The sequence below is a fragment of the Dermacentor albipictus genome, chromosome 1 (genome assembly GCF_038994185.2).
Source record: "Dermacentor albipictus isolate Rhodes 1998 colony chromosome 1, USDA_Dalb.pri_finalv2, whole genome shotgun sequence".
Classification (NCBI taxonomy): Eukaryota; Metazoa; Arthropoda; class Arachnida; order Ixodida; family Ixodidae; genus Dermacentor; species Dermacentor albipictus.
Window position 1 is genome coordinate 349,570,616 of NC_091821.1, and position 12,609 is coordinate 349,583,224.

Consider the following 12,609-nt stretch of genomic DNA (forward strand, 5'->3'; position numbering starts at 1 on the left):
AACTTTCTCCCGTGAAAGCTCACGCTTTCAGAGGCTCTGTGACATTTTATCGCCTTCAAGATAGTTCCAGCGTGGGTATACCATTCTGCTACGACAGAAGCTGTGCTGTCATACTTTGACAAGCGTTAAAACTGTTAGCTGCAGATTACATTGCGTGACTACTTGGTTCGGTGGATGAGATCTCCACCCATGAATAAAGTAGGTTTGGTTAGTAATAACAGCATACGTTACAGTGTGAGCTATACTTGTCCAGCAAAGCGACCGTTTACGAGCTGCGCGAGCATCCTAAGTAGCGGTAGGTGCTGGATTACAGATATCTTTGTTCTGTATAGCGCTTGGTCCAAGCATGCGGCATCAACGTTTATAGATCTATAAACATTGTGCGACGTGACTATGCGAGGTCATACTGCGGCGCTAGCCCGTTTCCTCTTTTTCGACAAAGAGGATGATAGCCGAATTTTTTTTCGGCTGTGTTCGTTCCGTTCTCTACGACACACTCACACGTATTACGGAAATTCTCTCTTCAAAAATAGCGATCACATTCTTTTTATGCGATCCCTCTCAGAGATTATGGCTTTACAGGGCAAAAAGGCACTGCCGAAGCACATAGCTTATATATGCATCATGCTGGTTCACCAACCCCAGCGATCGTTGTGTTGAGCAGCGCCATCGGCCTCATGCAGGAGGCTAGCGTAGACATATAGTGATTTCAAGCCTGTTAGACTTGAAATGCGTGAGAACGATGCCGGTGTATCACAAATATTTGATAGCGCCTGCCGCTTAGATGTTTCGTGGTTGCCTTAGGTTGGCCGTACACGAGTATGCGCTCCTATGTTTTAGTCCTTACGCCAAGCGATCAGATGGTGAGCATATTTACCATTTCATGCTGGTAATACAGAGACACCGGTTCTCTTCGTTGAATTAAAACCGATCTACGCACAACAGTCCACAACACATACACACACGGCGGCTGAGAATGTGCGTCGCATGTCTGCGCCCCCAAGATATATTTCTGCGTAGTGTAGTCACCGATGCACTGAAAGGCTCCCCTGACGACCTTACATGAAAGGACATTCCATAAAGTTCACAAAGTACGATCTTAAACATCTCGAAATCGTTCCGCAGCAATTGACAGCAATACTTTCAAGCAGCTCCGCGCCGGATCGCACAAGCCAGAGAGGAGGAAATGCTCACCTCGCGCCCTTTCCTCGTCGCCCGATGAAAAGGTCTATAGCGAAAGGCTATCGCGTAATGTTTGGTTTCCCCAGCGCATGGATTCTGCATAATTTTCTTCAGACGGCGCCTGTAGCACTGATATAATTTCATCTTCCAGGTCAGGTTCGCAATCGCAGTAAACTGGTATGTATTGAGTACAATGGGTGGCTCAAATGTCGCATAAATTTTCGACACCTTCTCCATTTTAATAAATGAGACAAATCACTGAATGTGTAATATTTAGTTAATCCGGTAGTTATTGATTACCGCGCTATACGCGACATCTCAGTCGCGGAAAACTACTGTATTGTTTCTAAAGGAATCTCTCCTTCATATCTGCTGCCCTTTCAGTGGAATTAATTTTCCGGGACAGTCAACGTTAACCCGCCACGGTGGCTAATTACCAGTGATGTTGCGGTACCGAACGCGAGGTCGCGCGTTCGAAGCCCGATGTCGTTTACCACGCTTTTGGTGCGTTCGTTTATCATGCTCGTTTACCATGCTTTGGGCACTCGTAAAGAATACCAGGGGCTCAGAATTACCCAGGGGCCCTTCATTAGGACACTTTTCATGACCAACTGTGCAGATTCAAGAAGTCGTTAAGCCTTTTTAATTAGCTTTATTACTTTTATGCAAGAGTTGGCGTTCTTCGTTCAATGTTTGGCAGCCTCGTGTCAGTGCATGCGTGATGTGCTCAGTACCGTACTTAAATATATTTAGACGCACGCTACACTGCGCAGACGGAGAAGTTTGTGACGTATTCCGCCGTATTTCGTTGGGGTCAAAATGAAAAGACACCCGTATATTCAGATTAATGTGCACAGTAAGGGGACCCAGCTGTTGAACCTTAATCCGGAGCCTACCACTACAGCGTACGTCATAATCAGATCGTGGTGCTCGCACGTGATTAAAATAATTAAAATAACCCAGGCAATGATAGCAGGGGTGGGTAATAGCCATGCATGTGTACCAACCAGCACTTATTTTAGTTCTGTAGCACTCACTCACTCACTCACTCGCGTCACGCGTTCACTGATGCAACTGACTGTCGGCTTCAGGCAACTGCAATAAATCGAGATCCAGCGAAAAAGAAAAATAATCAAGAAAATAAAAAAAAAATGAAGCGATGGACGGCCGCTTTCATTTTTTTCTTATTTGCTGTAGCTGTGTGTAGTAGTTTACCTGGTAACATAATTTTTCAGTTCTTACATATTCACTCACAAGGCTGTGAAAGATCTCTTCCCTGCTGGCTTGTGACAGAGACGACAAACAAGACGCATTACGAATCAGAAGGTGCTGCGCGTAATATTATCTCGTAGACACTTATTTTTGTTACTTAGCTTGGTACTAGCATAGCGCTAATAAAAGCTCAGTGTGTCAGGCTGTCTTGCGGGCCGCGGGCAACGGGTTTTGGTCAAAGTTAGAGCGCAACCACTTACTTCTGCGTCTCAAAAACAGGTACGTCATTTGCATGAATGAATTGGTTAACTAATTAATTTTTGCGCACTCCACGAGGTGCTCTTACCGGAAAGTATTGTCTAGCGGTTAGCAGGTCTGATGAGCCGTCTGATGAATATTCACAATTTGCGTAATCATTTAGTTTGTAAATTTACATATATGACCGGTGGAATAAGCTCGCTCGGGGAACAATCAAAACGGCAAGACAGGCTAAAGAATAACTGCGCAGAGCATTGGGAAACTTCAGTGAACAGTTTTATCTTCGTGGCCAGGTGTACGCGGATGAGCAGGTTTAATTTTTCAGCTAGAATTTCAACCCCACAGAGACCGAGCTTAATTAGTGTCAGGCTACTTTCAAGTGATACTTGGTCTTTGTGAAGGCTATATTGCTTGACTCAAGTGAATAGCGGTAATGAAGAACGTTAATGGTGGTCCTTCACACTAATGTATGTGAGTCGTCTAACTGTGTCCCTGAGGGGAAGGGCGAACAAAAAAGCGGGGCGTTTGAAACAAGCACGACGACACAAACTTGTTGCAAGGATTCCGTGCTCTTATGCAAGCGCTGTAATCATGTCAGACTTTCGAGTTTCGCTGTGGAAATTGCCTTCCCGCTCAGAAAACTGAATAAAAAGCGGAAAGAAATAATTCGGTACCATGTGTGAAACGCAAGGGGGCGTCCGTCCTATAGGAGTGCACACTCATTAAGGCTAGGATCTTTCATGAAGGCTTGAGAGGTTTACTCGGAGGCTCACCTGTCATGCTATGATCAGTCATATTAGAACGCCTTAAGTTCAGCAGGGATGGGCAATCTTTAGGTAACTCTTAATGTAAATAGTGGTAGCTTCAAGCGGCGTGACTGAAACAGGTCAAAAGCAGGGAGGACAGGAGAATGCGCGGTACAGAACAGGACGTCACGCTGCTTTAGTCGAGGTGCTCTCAGTTGCTATGCGAAGCTTCACTGTCGCACGGCAATGCCTAGCGCAGAAAAATGGGAGAAATATTAAGACGCTCCGTTGGTAACCTATTTTCTTCCCGCTGCATATTGCTGGCTCATGTGTTTGCGTCCTTCAGGCTGTCATTAAGACGTACAGCAATGTCCGGGCTCGAAATATATAAATGCGAAGAGGCACACGGATTTACTAAACATTGCATTCGTGTACTCGTGTGTCCATACGGCAAAAGTCTTTCTTATTTTTTTAGGGGGATGGATGTCGTCAAGCGTGTTGCGCCTCGTGATTAACCCCGTCTCGCTGTTGGTACTCGCGCATATGCGGGTGTTATGATCGACCTGTCAAGTGTAAGAGACATTCAGGCGTACGTCCCCATGACAAGATGATTTGTCTCGTCCCAGAAAAGGCTGTTACGATAAGCCTGGACAATGACCTGTCAAGTGTGAGAAGCGTTCAAGCGGGCGTCCCCATGTCGACATAATTGCCATTGTCTCCGAAACAGCCTCACCCCTTTTATTCTCCGAGTAACGAAATGCCCCCTCGCTAAGGGGCAACAGTAGCAGATGGAATCGGCAAAGCAATATCTCCACATCTCTACTCTAGAGCTGATCCTCACCAGTGATTCCTCTCTAGGTGTTGAAAGAGGTAAACAATAGAATGCTCAAAATAGGAAGAAAGAAACGCGAGGAAAAATCCACTGAAGCTGTAGCTAATATTTTCTGTATAGAGTGTTCACAAACCACGATAAACCTGACCAGGAAAAGTCACACACTCCTCTACTTGATCTGCAATTAGGTACCTGTAGATAACTTAAGATGTCCGGAAAGATAAAAGAGATTTTTAAAACTCTTGCGTTCTTTTTTTTCGTTTTCTTTTCTATTTGGCTCTTCTTGACTTGCCTCCAAGTTGAACTGGCACCTGAGCCTTGAAATAGAAATATTAAACCGCAGCTGCCTGGAAAAGGTAGGAATAAAGCAAAGAACGCTTCGCAATTAAACGTCTTCATTGAGGAAACGGCCTCAATGCTTTATATCCCCCCCTCTTCCAGCGCCAGACACACTTCATTTACCGTACGACAGAAGTCGTATGTTTCTCTTACGCGAAAGCACGTGGGCATCATCTGCTTTGCACATAGGCGAGTCTGTGACAATATTAATGCTACACGAGTTTTGCTCTTAAGCTATAGGCCTTTTGATCAGTTTGTTTCGTTTCTATAGAAAATAGAAAGTGCCGTAAGACGCAACATGTATTTGCACAGTTACGTGCTCTCTCTATATACATATGTACATACCTATATATTTTCTTTCGGGAAATTTTCATGACATATCAAGCGAAAAATACGAAACAGCTCCAATATACACGCGTACGCGACTTCGGGTTATTACTGACAAATTCTCAGCCAAGAAGAGAAAATGACTTTAAATAAAGCAGTTTACTTTTCTTAATTGTGATCTCCAAATCATTTGCACAGAGAGTTATAATTTGGCGCTCCTACGCAGTGCCAGAACACAGAATATTCATGGAAACTGTACCGAATGAAGCATAGTTCACCTGCGGCTGAGACAGATATCCCGATGACCTAGCAAAAAAAAAAAAAAAAGATACACTTGGTTTTTATCGGCAGTCTGGGTGTTCCGAGTTCTCTTTTATTGACTAATGTATTAAACTGTGAGACCTAGGCGTTAGCAAAATATGCAAAAACTGCACTGGAGTTGTCTACACATGCGTAAACATACCCACCAATTTCAGTTGGCTCACCCCTCAATTTAAATTGACGCACATCCGAATTTCAAGTTGGCCCACCTCCAAATTCAAGTTGGCCCGTCGTTCAATTACAAATTGGCCCAATCCCAAGTTTCAAGTAGACTCACCCCCAAATTTCACTTGGCCCACCCCCAAATTTCACATGGCCCACCCCCAAATTTCACATGGCCCACTCCCAAATTTCAGTTGGCCCGCCACCAAATTTCAAGTTGGCCCGCCACCAAATTTCAAGTTGGCCCACCCCTACATTTAAATTCGCCTATTCCCACATTTCAAGTTGTTTCACTCCCAAATTTAAGTTGGCCCACATCCAAATTTCGTGTTGACCAACCCCCAAATTTCAAGTTGGCTCACCCCCAAATTAGAGTTGACCGAGCTCCAAATTTCAAGTTCGCAAGCCACAAATTTCACTTGGCCCATCTCCACTCTAGGCTTCCCCATGCATTCTTTATGGAGCCGTATTTACCCCTGCGGAATTCTCTCTTATCACTATTATTTTTTTTATTTGGTTTCGCTTGTTCCGTATCGCCTATAAAGCTACCGAACATCTAGATTTACGCTATTATACGATTAATTGTCTTCGCATATTACGCGTTTTTGTTCAGATACAAGGGATTACACATTTCGCGTGACGTGCTGGCGTACTTGCCAAATAATTCTTACGCATGAAAAACTGAAGCTGCGTTACATCGTCTGCGACTTGATACACTCGGCGCTCTTATTGCTCAGTGAAACGCGCTTCTACAACGCAGTGCCCTTGTGACCACGCAGACGAGCAAGTGCAGTAGCTCCTTCTCGAGTGCCCCGGGCACAAACTTGCGAGGCGAAACAGCGAGTATATAGATTCACTCTTATTTTATCGTCGGCCACTCCTCCTGATATACTTCGCCTGTGCTCAACAGCAGGGTTCCGAAAAAAAAAGCGCTAGCGGTATTTTCTTAGAGATATAGCGCTATCTTAGGTTTATAGTAAATTTCTGTATCCCGTAGAGAAAGCTCACTACTACAACATAATTTATGCACCCTGCAAGTTTAAGTTGTCTATATGTTGTTATATAGCTTCGAGGTAAGTTAAGTGCGCTTGCTTTGGTCCATCAATCTGCGAAACTGTGCTTCCTCGGGTCTTTTAGGGCAATTTCGAGTACTTTTACCTGGTGATGAACCTAGGCCGGTTTATACATGAAAGGTTGGGCATGTTTGTTGTGGGAGGTATTGTAATATGCTTGCCTCTCGACCTATTCTGTAATTTCGAATTATATTTCGCCACATTACCGGTTGTTTCTCGCCAAATCGACTGGTCAATCTTTCAAGATCGCGTAGAACACACATGCAAGACACATATTGCACCCAGATTAGAAGACATAATTGCGGACGCTATGCAAGATTGTACACGCTGCTTCACACATCCATCGAAGCGTACAGAGAATGACATTGAATTGGAAAGGCTTCGTGCACTACGTCGCCGAGCTGAAAGGAGGTACAGGCGCACGAAGTCAATCCTTGACCTCAGAGAAGCTCGGCGCATGCAAAAGAAGATCAAACGCCGTATGGATAAGCTAGCGAATCAAAGATGGAAGTGTTTTTGTGACTCACTAGACCCCGCAAGCCATTGTCCTGTGTATGGCGTACCCTACGGGGTCTTTGCTCAAGTCCCAGCAACGACACCCATTCCACGCCCTTGCTCTCTATCAAAACCGCTCTGAGATAGACGTCGCAGAGGAATTTTGTGCGAACGTCGCCGGCGGCACAGTTTTAGTCCCTGACATGGCTCTAGGCAACATCCCCGGCCCACGAGATGCAAGTATGGACGCTCCATTCTCTATGGAAGAGCTAGAAGCTGCTATGGTGCTCTGTAAGTGTTCGTCTTCACCAGAGCCCGATGGCATAACATATACTGCTTTGCGCCACCTAGGCAGAAAAGCACGACGAGAACTCCTCAGCATTTTTAATAGTTCATGGCAAGATGGTGTCGTCCCACAGGAATGGAAACGCAGCCGCCTGGTACCACTTCTAAAAGCAGGAAAGTCACCGCTCGAACTGGCATCCTATCGGCCTATAGCTCTCGCCAGCTGCGTCGGGAAGATCATGGAACGTATGATCCTCATGTGTCTCGAATGGTACCTTGAACACCACAAGATTTACCCTGACTCTATGGCGGGATTTCGACGGGGTCGTTCATCGATTGACAATGTCATCGATCTAGTAACATCTGTGGAACAACAAAAATATCGGAAGCGATTATCAGTAGCACTCTTTCTCGACGTGAAAGGCGCTTACGACAACGTTTTCCATCAAACCATTCTAGACGCACTTTTGACAATTGAACTAGGAGGACGAGTATATCGATGGGTCAGTAACTACTTGACACAAAGGTCCTTGTTCGTACGAACGGAAGATGGTCCGACTACCGACCACTACACATGCCGAGGCGTTCCCCAAGGTGGTGTTCTAAGCCCTATTCTTTTCAACCTCGCGCTTCTTGGGCTGGCCGAATCCCTACCGGAAACAGTGAGTGTTTCAATCTACGCCGACGACATCTGCATCTGGACATCAGCGGTCACTCGCCTGCAGGTTCGCGCACGGCTACAGAAAGCAGCAACACAGGCATCTGACTACCTTCTCACACAAGGCCTTACCATCTCAACAGAAAAATGTGCGTTAGTCGCTTTTACGCGAAGAGCGATGACTACTTATCCGGTATGCATCAATGGTCAGCCTATCTCCTACAAGAGAAATCACCGGTTTTTGGGCGTCATTGTAGACCGAGACCTCACTTGGAGCCCTCATGTTGCCCACTTAAAGAAGAAGCTCACATCTATTGTTCACGTCTTCAAGTTCATCGCCGGCAAAACATGGGGATCGTCAGTAAGATCCATGCTACAGTTATATCGAGCACTGTTCATCGGATTCCTACGCTACAGTTCTCCCGTGCTTGCTAAAACATGCAAGTCAAATCTTCGAGAACTTCAGAGCGTGCAGGCGCAGGCACTACGTGTTTGCCTAGGCCTTCCGCGCAGCGCCTCAACAGCTGGAACCATTGTAATGGCTCAAGACCATCCGATCACGACTTATATTAGTACCGAAACGCTTAGAGCCCATGTCCGTCATGTTTCATGGATGCAGTCAAGCTCTCTTGCGTGCCTGCCGGAACGACGACCACAGGCGTCCTTCTCCAACAAGGTCAGCATCCATCGTGCCTCCTTACCATCGGGTTTCACACCCTCTGCACGTTCAACCTCAGCTTTGTGGTGTTTGAAACAACCTCAAGTGCGTCTTACGATTCCAGGAATAAGAAAAAAGACCGACCTGCCTACCTTGGCCTTGAAGCAAGCAGCTCTGGATTGTTTGTACACTTTCTATTTTGATTGAATACACATATATACGGATGGCTCTTCCACTCAGACCAGCTCCACCAGCGCAGTGGTTATACCATCACGATCACTAAGCATCCAATACAAGATTTCTCATTTGACAACATCGACTGGTTCGGAGCTTGTTGCCCTCCGAGGTGCCGTTGATTATATTAATAACCAACCGGCTAATCGGTGGGCTATATTCTGCGATTCCAAGGCGGCCTTACAATGTCTTCTGGCATCTCTTCGTCGCGGGTCATGTGAACAACTCGTGTCGGAGATACGAGAAATGCACCATCTCATGATCGCGAAAGGACACGACGTCGTGTTTCAGTGGCTGCCTGGTCATTGCGGTATCTCCGGCAACGACCTCGCTGACGAAGCTGCTAGAAAAGCACACGAAGGAGCAACCCTTGTTTCAATACCTTTATCGCGAACCGACGCAGCCCAACACTTAGGCAAGCTAGCGCACTCTTTGACATTGGAGAAGTGGCACACATCTGAATTCACTCACCATCGCTTGCATTCCCTCGATCCCTCTATGCAACTGCGGCTGTTACCAGGTCTTCCGCGAAATGAGGAAACAGTGCTGTGCCGCTTACGTTTGGGAGTCGCATTCACAAATGCTTATGCATTTCTGATTGGAATGGCTGATAGCGCCGAGTGCACTGCCTGCGGTGTCGAGGAAACCATAGAACACCTACTGTGCTACTGCCCATCTTATGAAAACGAAAGGCAAGACCTCTGCACAGCTCTCAATCAGCTGGATGGGAAGCCGTTCACCTTGACGAAGATCTTGGGTCCATGACCTCGCATATCGCAGCTGCAAAAGGCCACAAAAGCGCTGCTGCGATATTTGAAAGCGACCGGATTGAGTGAGCGCCTGTGATTCGGACTGAGTGACCGACTGATATCTCCAGTGGACTTTCTCTTCTTTTCATCTTTCCGTCCCCCTTTCCCTTTCCCCAGTGTAGGGTAGCCAACCGGGCTCAGTCCTGGTTAACCTCCCTACCTTCCTTTTATCATTTTCTCTCTCTCTCTCGAATTATATTTAAACACACACACGCACACACACACACACACACACACACACACACACACACACACACACACACACACACATACGCGCGCGCGCACACACACACACGCACACACACACGCACATGCACGCACACGCACGCACACACACGCACACACACACGCACGCACACGCACACACACACACTCAAACACACAGAAAGACACGAGAAAAACGTGGTGCATTGCTTTCAAGTGACCTTACTTGATTGCCTTCATTGCTTCTCTTTATCAACGAGAGGGTTGGCACAATGGCCTTTCTTCAGTACTACTGTGATTGATAGTCAAATTCTTAATTCCTTGAAACCGTATTGTAGCCTGAGAGAAAAAAAATAAAGACATGCCGAGAGTGATAAGCTGTCCCAGAACCGCAGTAGTAAGGAGAGCCAACTGGCGTGATCGGGTCCCTGAAGTACCCTCTTGGGAGTCGGAAGCAATTGCTTGGCTTCTGCTGGCACGGTCTTCCCGCCACAAAGGGCCCGCAACTGTACAGTGCCAATTGCAGTTGCGGACCTGAACCGTGCACCGTCCATCGAGCTTAGTACCTTGTCAGCAAAGAATGGAAAAACGAAAGAAAGAATGGAAAAACGAAAGAAAGAATGGAAAAACGAAAGAAAGAATGGAAAAACGAAAGAAAGAAAGAAAGAAAGAAAGAAAGAAGGAAAGAAAGAAAGAAAGAAAGAAAGAAAGAAAGAAAGAAAGAAAGAAAGAAAGAAAGAAAGAAAGAAAGAAAGAAAGAAAGAAAGAAAGAAAGAAAGAAAGAAAGAAAGATGGGGGGTATGGGGGTCTGTTACGTTTCGACACAGCGACGACTGAGAACATCCGAGTGTGTGAGCGCACAGTCACACAGATATAGTGAACTAGTGCCAAACACCTAACCGTTAACGATAATGTATGTGGAAATGTATGAAATACTTCCCCTGATGACCGTAATTACAATAAGTCTCGCTAAGTGAGTGAGTAACTTATTTCCATGAAATTAGAAATGTTGGCAACTACTGTCCCCTGCTTCTCCACAACCAATATGTTGTTCAATGATCAAAGGTTACGATGAAGTCTAATAAAGTACTTTCCGACAACAACTTACTTTTTTGGAAATGTGTTAAACAGTAAATAAAAAAAAAACGAAGACAGCTACAGAACGGCAGATCCGTCACTTTATGCAATAGTAAAAATGAAAGAATTTCTGCAGGAACACGCACATGTGCAAGCATGCAGAGGCAGAAATCATTCAATGAATGTTATCAAATAATCGATTAATATACTATTCGACATTTCCTGGGTGCCTTCGTTGACTATGGTCGTTGGTAAAATTCACCTGCGCTTGTTTTAGAGAATATCTCTAAGTAGTGCACGAATCATTTTGCAAATATGGGCAGTAAGTAGGTAAGTAGGTAGACTCGAACCATTTCAGTACACACTTTTTCGCCATCCATGCTTTGCTCGGATGGCGGGCGGCCAATGCTTTCTGTGCGGAATAGTATTAGCATCGAATCAGTGCGCCGGAACCTTGTCAAACGAAGAGAGCCATTACTTTGATTGAAACTCCGGAATATCTGTCGAAGGAGTGCGCGAGAAAGCTTCCTCCTCCGGCATTAGGAAATTTAATACCAGGTGAGCTTACCCTGATATCTTCGAGGAATAAATGGAATTCGATAGCACTGCGTCGCATTGATGCTGCTTGGTCTTTCTTTGCTTCCGCAGAGAAGGATTACACGGTAGTGATATATGCTCTTAGCCCTTAAGCCTCCTATATGCTGCGAGCACCTTCTTATGCACGGTAGTGCGCTCTTAGCAAGCACTCGGCGGCTATGGCCAGACCTGCATCGGGCTGTTATTAAAGGCCGCTGCCGCTTCCCAGAAGAGACGAAACTCCGCGAGTAGAGAGCAGGAAGCAGCACAGAGCTCGCAGAGCGTTGCCAAATCACGGTTGATGTGTGGCTGGGTCATTCAATATCGCCCGTGTTCACAAGATCCGACGCATCGGATGCAAACATCTTTTCACGCGTGCTCTCAGCACAATGCGCGAACGCAGACCACTGTGCCACGCTTATAAGCACTCGAGACAATATTGATTGGCTGGGATGGGCGACCGAATTACTGCTCCACTCGCACGTACTATTCCTTCGGTGTTCTTTTCTTTTCTTTACTTCTTATGAACATCCGACACCTCCTACAGGTCGATGGCAGACAGGATATGCTCTGCCGATATATATTCTTTTCAAGTTCTTTTTTCTTTCTTGATTTTTACGTTTGTCATGAGCAATCTTCATAGGGGATGTAGACACGATGGTAGGTTAGTTAATGTGTCTGCTGCATGCGTGTGTAGCACGGAGTGTAGTTATAGTGGAAGCCCATTTCGCCCGCATGATCCCGGTTGATACTGGAACGTGCGATCTGAGCGCTTCATGTTTCGCTGCAGTTTTGGACGCCCAATATGCAAACGACTGATGCTGACCAAACAGATACCGCAAATACTTTGCGCAACACACTGCTGGCATCAGATACAGGAAACATCGACTATGGGACTACAGTGGCCTGCTAGGCCAAAAAGCTCAGCACAAGAACCCCCCTCACCCCCCCCCCCGGCCCCCCCGCCCCTTGAATCCCTATTACTTGTGTATAAGTTTTGGCCACTCCCTGAAATGGAGCATGCGCAAAGGAGACGCTCACGTACTTGTGGCAGTTTTCGTGTTAGGCTGGAGTGGACGAAGGATTACGAAGTGTATGCGTTTTCCTTTGCCTTCGCCCTCTGTCGAACTCTAGCTACAGTGTTACACGTTTAGTTAATAA